This window comes from Dermacentor silvarum, chromosome 1 (assembly GCF_013339745.2).
Source record: "Dermacentor silvarum isolate Dsil-2018 chromosome 1, BIME_Dsil_1.4, whole genome shotgun sequence".
Lineage (NCBI taxonomy): Eukaryota > Metazoa > Arthropoda > Arachnida > Ixodida > Ixodidae > Dermacentor > Dermacentor silvarum.
The window spans coordinates 175,398,296-175,407,960 of NC_051154.1; positions in this window are offsets into that span (position 1 = coordinate 175,398,296).

Consider the following 9,665-nt stretch of genomic DNA (forward strand, 5'->3'; position numbering starts at 1 on the left):
AAATGGAAATGTGCACTAGCATTGGCATTTTACTGAATTGCATTTCAATGGGGCAAAATACAAAAACTCCTGTGTCCCGTGCATTGGGGGCACGTAAAAATCCCCTGGTGGTCAAAATTATTCCGGAGTGCCCCCCTACGGCGTTCCACACAATCAAATCGTGGTGTTGGCATGTAAACCCCATAATTGGCATTTTACTGATTTATGTTGCAATCATAGCACATCGCCCAGTGCACCTTGGCGTCTAAAAAAAGGTGGAATGAAGAGGGCCCACTTTGCTGTACGTATTTCAAGGTGTACATTCATTGAGAGAATTATATGAGAGACGGGTATTGCATAACAATAATGTTGAGAAGCTTAGCTTTGAGAACTAGGTAAGCTCTGCAGCATAAAAATATGTTGTAGTATATAATTGAAAAGTGAACCTTTTGCTGATTGCTGCCCTACTATGCACCTGCATTTTGTGCCTGCCTTACCAAATGATGCAGCTGCAGCAATGTAGTTTGCTGTGTATCTGATGGAACTGTGTATGGAGGCTCGTGCAGCCAGGAACCAGTTGCATAAATGCTTTTTAGTACGTATGTGAGCAATACCTTGAAAACTTGCTGTACAGTGAACATTCAGTGATAGAACAAGTTCAGTTGTGCATCATTCTAGATAATGAAAGATTCTTGTGCAAAAACAACAAAAAGAATCTTTTTGTTTTTTGCACACAGTAGGTTGCTCTCACTGAATTTTCGTCTGTCAGGAAACAAAGTTAAGCCTAAATGATTCTCATGAAAAATTTTAGCAAGTAGCTACTGATAGTTTAACCTTACATAATACTTTATTCCTGAATGCATTTGTTTGCTGATTTCAAGAAAATCTACAACCAAAAGCCTTTATTTTTCTTTAGGTGGCCAGAATGAAGCTTGTTAAACCTACAATTTTGCAGGAAATTTTAAAATATTCTCTTGTAACCTTTAGTGGAATTGTAACTTATTAGGACTATGTCTTCTATAGGGCGTACTGATGCGAAATTTTAGTAATGTACTTTTCTTCTGCGATGAATAGTTATTAACCCAACAGTTGTGGTATGCAAGTTAATTTGCTCACTAATTACTAATCGATATGTCAGATAACCTAATTGGTGTTGCAGGCTTAGACCACACTGTGCCACAGAAAGCTTAGTGCTTCTAAATTTCCTAAGTTTATTCAGGGAGCTTAGATAAGTTTATTGGGAGTGCAAGCCATCTCCTGTGCCTCCGAACCATTACCATATTTTCCAGTGTACAAGTTGCACCTTTGTTATTAGTTGCAGCCGTCTTCTAAACAGCTTCTTGAAGAAAAAGTTGGTATATAAGTTGCAGCCTTGTATAAGATGCACTTTCTTGGTCAGTTAATGTGATGAAATGTGGCTATGAATGTTTGCATTTTATTGCAAAATACCTTTGTGATTGTTCTAGCATAGCTGATGTGCAAAATATGCTTCTGCAGTGCACAGTCCCAATTGGTGATCATGTGCAACATGCACTGGGAGAGTGGAGCACGTACCTTGCCAGTGCAGATTGTGCTTTTCTATATCTCTTTTTAGGTGCATTGATTTCCTATGTGTAAGTGCAGAAGGAAAACAGTACTCCAGCACATCATGCAGAAGTATGACCACTTTAGTGGCAGTTTTGCAAGTCGATTTATTCATCGAAGTGCTGTAGCCGGTTCCAGGTTTCATCTGGGTGCACAAATAGCTTAAGCTTTGCTGTAGAGGTTTCGCATGTCTTTATAGGGTGCACGTTGTGGCATGTCACAGCACATACTGGGCCACCTAACATTGGATGAATGGCCCACATGGCGATTGAAAGCACAGTCATGGTTGGCACAGTGCTGAGAAGCTGAGTGGTGCTGATATTGGATTTTTTTGTCACATTATTTTGCTACACATTGCCTCCAAAAATTTTGCATTATTATCACAATCTTGGAGTCCACACAGGTGGCCGTTACTGTCACCACTACGTCATGCACTGCCTATAGACCTACACCACGGCGCTACGTCACGAAAATGCGGTGGCGCTGTCGTCGGAATTTAGTTTCGCTTGGTAGGCACTCCGCCGCCGAGCCGCCACCCGTGTCGCGCCTACCACAGCAGTCGCTGGGTTTCGCGGGTGGTTGTGTGGTTCCATCTGTGATGTCTTTATTCTATGATTTTACAATGAAAGAAACGCAGTATGTGGAAGCTGAGTTGCTTCGAAATACGCAAGAGGCTAAAGTTTTCATAAGTTTCCTGTTGATGAAAACCGTCGCAAGGGCCGCCACGGTAAAAAGTGAAAGTTGGATATTCTAATACCAGATCATTCATTATGCGAAAACATTTCGTAACCATTAAGCTTCTCTTTTACTTTCATTAGCCCAGAGGATATGGCTCATGTCAAGCAGTATGAGATAGCATTCACTTCGACAAGTGCTGAATGCTGTGATGTAATATTTTGGAAGCTAGGGAAAAAAATTAAAGAAAATTAAAATGAATAAATGAATGATCACCTAAGCTGCATTGACGAAAATTTTAAAGAAAGAAACGCAACTTATACCCGTGTCACACGGGCTTTTGGAAGGCCTTCCAACCGATAGTCAGTTGACTCAAAGGTCAAGTTAGAGCTGCTACAAGGGCGGTTTCGAAGGCCGCCGGGTCAATAGCCTATCGAGTCAACGGAGCACCCTACAACTCTATCGAAATCTCGATGGCCTTTGAGCAACGAAAGCGGAAACAGCGCGAACATGCCCTCTCGTTCACAGTGTGCTCGTACTCGCGGTTAGAAAGAACAAATCAAACCAAAATGCTCTAAAAATACTATATGAGTGTTATTAATTAATCAATAAAGCTTTTTGCCATTGATATGTGCGAAACTGTACATACTCTCCACAATCAGAGATGTACTTGTGTTCATACACTCCCTCTACTCCATGTGCTGCTGGCTGCCGTCATATCGCCGCCATTTCGCCGTATAAACAAATATAAAAGAAATTGTAGTGCTTTTAAGTGGTTTTAATGTTGTTTAACATTGGTGACACGAAAACGAAAATAAAGAACTGCAGCGCCACACAATTTTGCGAGAAACGCCTGAACCACTCAACGACCTTTCAAAAGTGCCGTGTAGCAGCGTGATAACTCCTTTGAGTCGATAGAGTTGTGGCATTTCGAAGGCCGTCGACTGGAAGGCCTTCCACATGTGCCCGTGTGACAGGTATTGTACACTGGAAAATATGGTGTTCGCTTCTGCCTCATGTAAAATTTCTTTGTGCTACATACAGGATGAGACAAGACTGGAAAAGGAAAGCCACAATGAAGAGCGAGCAGAATGTTGCACATGCTCAGAGAAGCAGCAGTGGCAAAATGTAGGGTAAATGTTTTACTCACGTTTGTGTTTCTGGTTTTAGCAAATACGGGGAGGATATGGTAGAAATTAAACTAGTTTATACATAAACTCACGCTATCCTGCTTCTCTGGCTTCTGCATCAGCTGTTTGTGACACAGGCAGCACTTGCCAAACTATAGCAAATTTTGCTCATATCATGCACGGTTTCGTTTATGTCACGTTTATGTCTGGGTCACTTTTTGAAGTAAGTTGCTTGTGCAGTCTTTCAAGATCAAATTAATCATTCTTTGTCTGGATGCTGCCAGTTACTTATTTGGTCGCAGTATCCATGTGCACAGAGGAATTGAACACCTTAGGCATCTCAGCTTTGAAATTTGCTAAAATGCAGCAATTTGTTTTAGCATGAAATTGCCTCTAGTAAAGGTAGGGCTGCCAGATGCTTTTCATTTGTGCATGCATGTGTTTTGTGCATGCATCTGTGATTTTCTTTGGAGCAGCATGAACAAAAGAGAATGCATGCATTGCTACGTGTGAGGCAGTATCTGCTGGGAAATGCACACAAAAGATTGTTTATATCAGCCTGGTGCTAGCTATGCCTCCTTTCAGGCTGAAAATTTGCAGTTTTGCTTTCTTCTATCTTGCTTTCTTCCCTCCTTCTTCCCTTTTGATCGTACCTCTCTCTCTCTCTTCTTTTTTTTTTTTTTTGTAACTGAGGAGTTATATATGGCTCACGAGAGTAGGCGATTTTTTATAGAGACTGGTGTTAGGTCATGTGCCCGCAAAAAAATCTTGGGGCTTGCTTTAAATGAGTTGTTCACCCAGGGCCAAACTGCATGAATTTTGGTCCTGATTTCTGCAGAACAAAACACTCAGATTTATTTAACCTGTCATGTCTTAAAAGAGGAATCAACAGGGAGGATTTTTGCAGTGGAAGGATTATTGTAGTATCATAAGCACCACCAGTGAACACCCTCACTTCTGCAAGACACCAAAGTTGTATTTTCATTGAAGCTCCCTCATGAAAAGCCCAGTACTGAAAACAATCAGGCAACTTCTCAGCCCCATGGATAATTTTACCCCTCGAGCAAGATATGACTCCCATTGTGGGGAGGTCTGTTTCATGTCATACTAGGTCTTTCAACTGAGTAAATAAAAATTGCTCTAAATAAGGCTTGTGGAGATATATGAGTGGATTTGTTCAAGTAACTTTACACAGTGGCAATTTTTTAAATTATAAGGTTTATTACAAAAATTGGTGCAGAAAAAGGGAATAATTTGGTGTAGATGCAGTAATTACCTAATTAATCTGAACTTGTAAACGTGGGGAGAATTAGTATAGTTTAACACTCGGAGCCGCTATAACATTAGATCCACCTTTCAAAATTGTGACACTGCTGGGTGCTGTAACTTCATAAATTTTGGCTTATTTAAGGACTAAGGATGGAAATGAGTGTAAAGAGCACAATTTTCAAACTTTGAAAAGACCTCTCTGATACGTCTGTCAGTGATGCACAGCTGTCATTTCCTGGCTGCAATTATGCTGGCTTGATGATGAAATTTGGCAAGGCTTAAGTGTTGGGCACCAAATCCCACTGATCTCATAAATGCACATGATAGAAGCTTTGCATATTTTGATAGGGAATGTTTCCAGTGTCATATAGTTATACATTACTGAACAGACAGGTCAGGGACAGGTGTTCATGTCTTCCCAGTTCCTGTTTTTTGGATCAAAGAAGTCAATGTTTCAAGTTAAAGCACCTGGCATCACACTTTTGAAAACCAAAAGCAATTTTAAGAACATTCTGTAGGGACTTGAAGTTCATTAAGATAAGCAGTCTGCATGTTCTTCTTCAGCGGGTTATTATAGTGCCTCTTATTGACTTACTTGAATAATATTTAAATAATATTTTAAAGCGTCTGTCACTACAGTTAGAGCGACCCTAATGAGGCACAATATATCTTGCATGTCGTTTTAGGACCTTTTGGATGCCTTAGCTGCAACGTTCTATATTAAGTTGCTGGGGTCATTTTTGCCATCACAATGTGTGTCACTCTAGAGATAAAACATACTCGTAACTACACTTGGAAACATTCCTTCATAACATTTCGCTGCTGTCATTTTACTGAGAGTGAAACTCAATATTAACTTGATTCTGTTTTGGAATGCTGTCAAATGAAATATAAGATGCTGAAATCGGATTCTTACAAAATTGATTTCAGAAAATTATGAAAAGTTTTGCTTTGCCATTGTTAAGGCCCATATGGTAAAAGAAAGGCATGCTCTGCTGTTCCTATAACTTAAGCCAAATGTCTCAATCAGAACATGTGTTTACTGGTTTCGTGATGAAGCAAGTTAAAAATGAGTTGCAGGTCTTTTTTTTTAGTGACATGGTAAGAAAACACCCTGCAATGTAGGCGAGACAATGCAGCTCCCATCACATTTCTGTATAGCAAGCGAACAGTGAGCGTCTAGATTGCAGTAGTGACATGGACTTTTGCAGGCTCAGAAAGAGCCTTCTACCAAGCTCGTACGCCATATAGACACCATTTCACTGTTTGTGCTGCAGAAAGCCATTGTGGGCTCAGGAGATGGTAGTAAATGCTGTTACTGTACTTAGGAGCATATCATTGCATGCTCTGTGCAAAGCGTAACAGCGTTATAATTTACTGTAGGATCATTGTACCTTGGGCCAGTTGGTTAGTCATAAAAGAAGGAACCTAGCACAAACACAAATGACAACAGAAAAGAAACACATACGATGGGACGGGTGCTTGTTTGTCTGTCTTGCAGTGAGTTGTTGTTCTTTTGTTTTTGGTTTTTGTTTGCACTCAGCTGTAATTGTTTACATCATTGTCTAGTTACTAAAAAAATGAAAGAACTTACAGGTTTTTGTGTGCTAAACGAATTGATGTCTGCAGAAATGGTGAACTGTGTAAGCCAGCTCCACCAGCGTGCTTTAACACTGAATGATGGCCAGGCTTGTGAATGTGCTCGACTTTCTATTTTCAAATGGTGAATTTAGACAGCCAATAGTTATAACAGTGCTTATGTCATGGCATATTCATGAAAGCAGTCATGGTATATGATATTCTTAATTTGAGATACGTAGCACTACCACTGCACCAGTAACACTTTGGAAGTTCTGATCCCACAGTTCTTAGTTCGTTCTTAAATGCTAGTCTAGTCACAGGTTCACAGGTCACCTTGGTACTTGTGAACACTTCCTCTCTGATACATTTCACTCAGCATTCCTTATCTTCCTTGTCCTGTAAGCTAGTTCAGCTGTCACATTATGTTGTGTTAAAGTAACCAATAATGCTCGGCACATGTGTTGGACCTTCATCACCAATTACAGTGATTTCAAAGCACTAAACCAAGAGGTTTGTTATAATTGTTACTGTGGTTAACCGTAGGCTGTGGTGGTTAGTATTCGATATGATAACATGCATATACATTAGACAGAGAGGAAGATAGGTCGCAAAAATCTAGTCTCTTCTGAGGCTCTGGGTCATGCAGGGATGACTGTTTACTATGGTTTGCTAAGTCCTTAAAAGAGGAATTATTCTCGGGTGTACTCAAAAATACCTGAGGGATTGTGAGAAAGCTGTTCTTGTTTTTCTTCCAGTGGTAGAATGCTGCCCCATACTCAGTTTTCTCCCTTCTCACCAATGCATTCTTGGAGTGTAACACTGCAGCAGCTTGTGCTGATATAACTTAGAAGCTGCTTATGCTTTCATTGTGCCAGTATAGTGTACTGCACTTGATAAGGCAGCCATATTTACTGCTGGTGAATGTTGACCTCTTTGCACCAGTGCTCCACCTCATGAGGAGGTGTTGTTTTGTTGTTTATGGCCTTCTGCCTGCCATACTCCAGAAGCCTTCTTGTCCTACACATGAGGGTAGCTCTTGGTCAGGGTGAAGCATCAGGCAGGCATGATGGAGCTTTGGCAAGAATGAACCTTGTCATATTATTTCTGTTGTTTCCGGGTCTTGGGGCCTGCACAGTGCAATGAGCGGTTGCTAGATTGCACATAACTAGTCAGCTACCAACTCTGTAGCAGTTACTGGCACCTTTTTCCACCAAAGAAAAAAAAAAATTGCTTGTTCTTGCATGCACACAGCACCCTTCACAATTGCTAAAGCCTTGCTGCTTACCACAGCAGCGTGATCGGTGCACTGTTCTTCTTGGAAGCTGTGCATTTTTTTCCTCCTGTTGCATTACACACATCTAAGCATTATTTATTGCACACAGCACTAGGTCGTTTTGATAACAGCAGTGATATTACATTTGGTGTGTCCATTGTGAATTCCAGTTCGATGCTTGGTACCGCATTATGAGAGAATGTATTTTCAGCTTATTTAGATGGTACCTTTGCACATTGTAGCGTGGCAAGATCATTTTGTGAAAATGTGGCTGTGGAAGCTGCATATAATTATCTATTTATTGACATTTTGCTTTAAATTGCTATGTGCCTGCCTTAAATGTTTTTCATTGTGCTGTTTACCTGCACTTCTGTTGTGTAGTGTGTATTCAAAAGCTGTGTTTAAGGTGAATCATTCTTCTGTTTTGTAGCAAGACTTTGTTTTATGTAACATTTTGCTGCCCTGATGAGGTGCAGCGTTGTGTGCATTGTTTTTATTGCAGTTGTTAAATTTCTTGCAGATTTTTAACCCTTGTGCCATCATGTTGCTAGTCTTAGAAGCTTTGAATATTTATTTTCTAGTCATATCGAATTCTGCTCCATTTTGTTAGCTCTCATATGTTTTCCTCAAATGTCCTCAAGTGTACTGACTCAACAGTCTGCCTGCCATGTTACTTGATGAACATTCACCATTTACAAAGGTTGTTTACTTGGAGTATGGCCAGTGCACAGCAAATTTTTATGCTGAGATGTGCGTGGCACAGTAATTGCATCTGTCCAGAGCTCTTTGGGTCGTGCTGATGATGTTGGCTTACATATGTGGGGCTGCAAGAGAACCTTATCTTTTCCACTCTCCATGAAGTATGCATAGTTTTATGCCAGAGGCATCAGTCATGGCTGTACACATTCAAGTGACTACTTTGTATAAAGTTCTTGCTCCACGGAATGCTATTAAGCTGTCTGGCCTGCTTAAGTTTGTTATACCTATTACAGGACCATTTGAATTGAGCATTGTAGGTTAAGTTGCTACATAAATGCCTTGGCTTTTTGGAGTAAGGCTACCTTGTGTGCATTAGCTAAAGCAGTGCAGTTAATGACTGTTAGTGCTTTTCCTTAGATTAGGTTTTAGTATTCATCCAGAAGTTAGGCGTCATAACTGTTCTTTCCTTCTTTTCTTTTTTTCAAAGGCTTTCTAATTTGCATACATACAATCAGTTCTTTATTAAACTTAAAGAGGTTATTAGATGGAAACTATTATCATAACACTTTCACAGTATATTCACATTTACTGAAAAATGCATCCTGAATGTTTTCCACAGATGTGATGGCCAATGCGTTACTATACTAATGGCAGCAGTACATAGCACTGTTACCAGTGTCAAGTTTGGCATTAGGTTCATGCTATTTTACAGAACTTTAGCAGGCATATAGGGCTCTAGAGAGCACTTTGAACTTGGCAGAAAAAGTGCATGAAAACAGAAGAGGTTCACCTTTCACTTTAAAACAGTTGTATTGCAGCTGTTTGACACATTGTCACCAAATGACTCATGAATGCCTGTTTTGTGCATGTCTTTTCTACTTGAAATAGGTTATTGAGGAACTCAGTATCATCAGCTAGCATTGTTAATCTTAATTAGGGGGGCGATCCCTAGCAGTAGCACTGTATCTGGCCTTCACTAGTGGTTTTTCAGTGTCATAGAAGCAGCTCGAAGGACACAGTAGCACAAATGGTTATAGGGCGAACTAGTACACCAGTAATTTTGTATTCAGTTTAACTCCGGAATTTATCAGCAGCTTAGTAAAGCCATCTGTCTTTTGGATCACTTTTTTTTTTGATGCGTACTTGGTTCTTAGGCAGGACTTAAATGTAACCCTCGAGGCCATGATAATGCTACGCAGCTGTGATTTAAGATGTGGTTTTCTCTGCATTTGTCAGCAATTCTAGCTCTTTGGCATAGCATCAGCAACCAGGATTTCGTATCTTCCAAGTCACCCAATCTCCCTTCTTGCCATTCTGTAGCGCAAAAACAACTGTGCTGCCATACAGTAAAAAAAAAAAAAAGGCAAGTAATGCTATTCCAAATAGTGTGCCAGCAGCAACTTGTCAAACAAGCCTTACGAGAGCGAGCTATGTGGAGACTGAAAATTGCATTGCTCAACTGACTCCACTGAGTA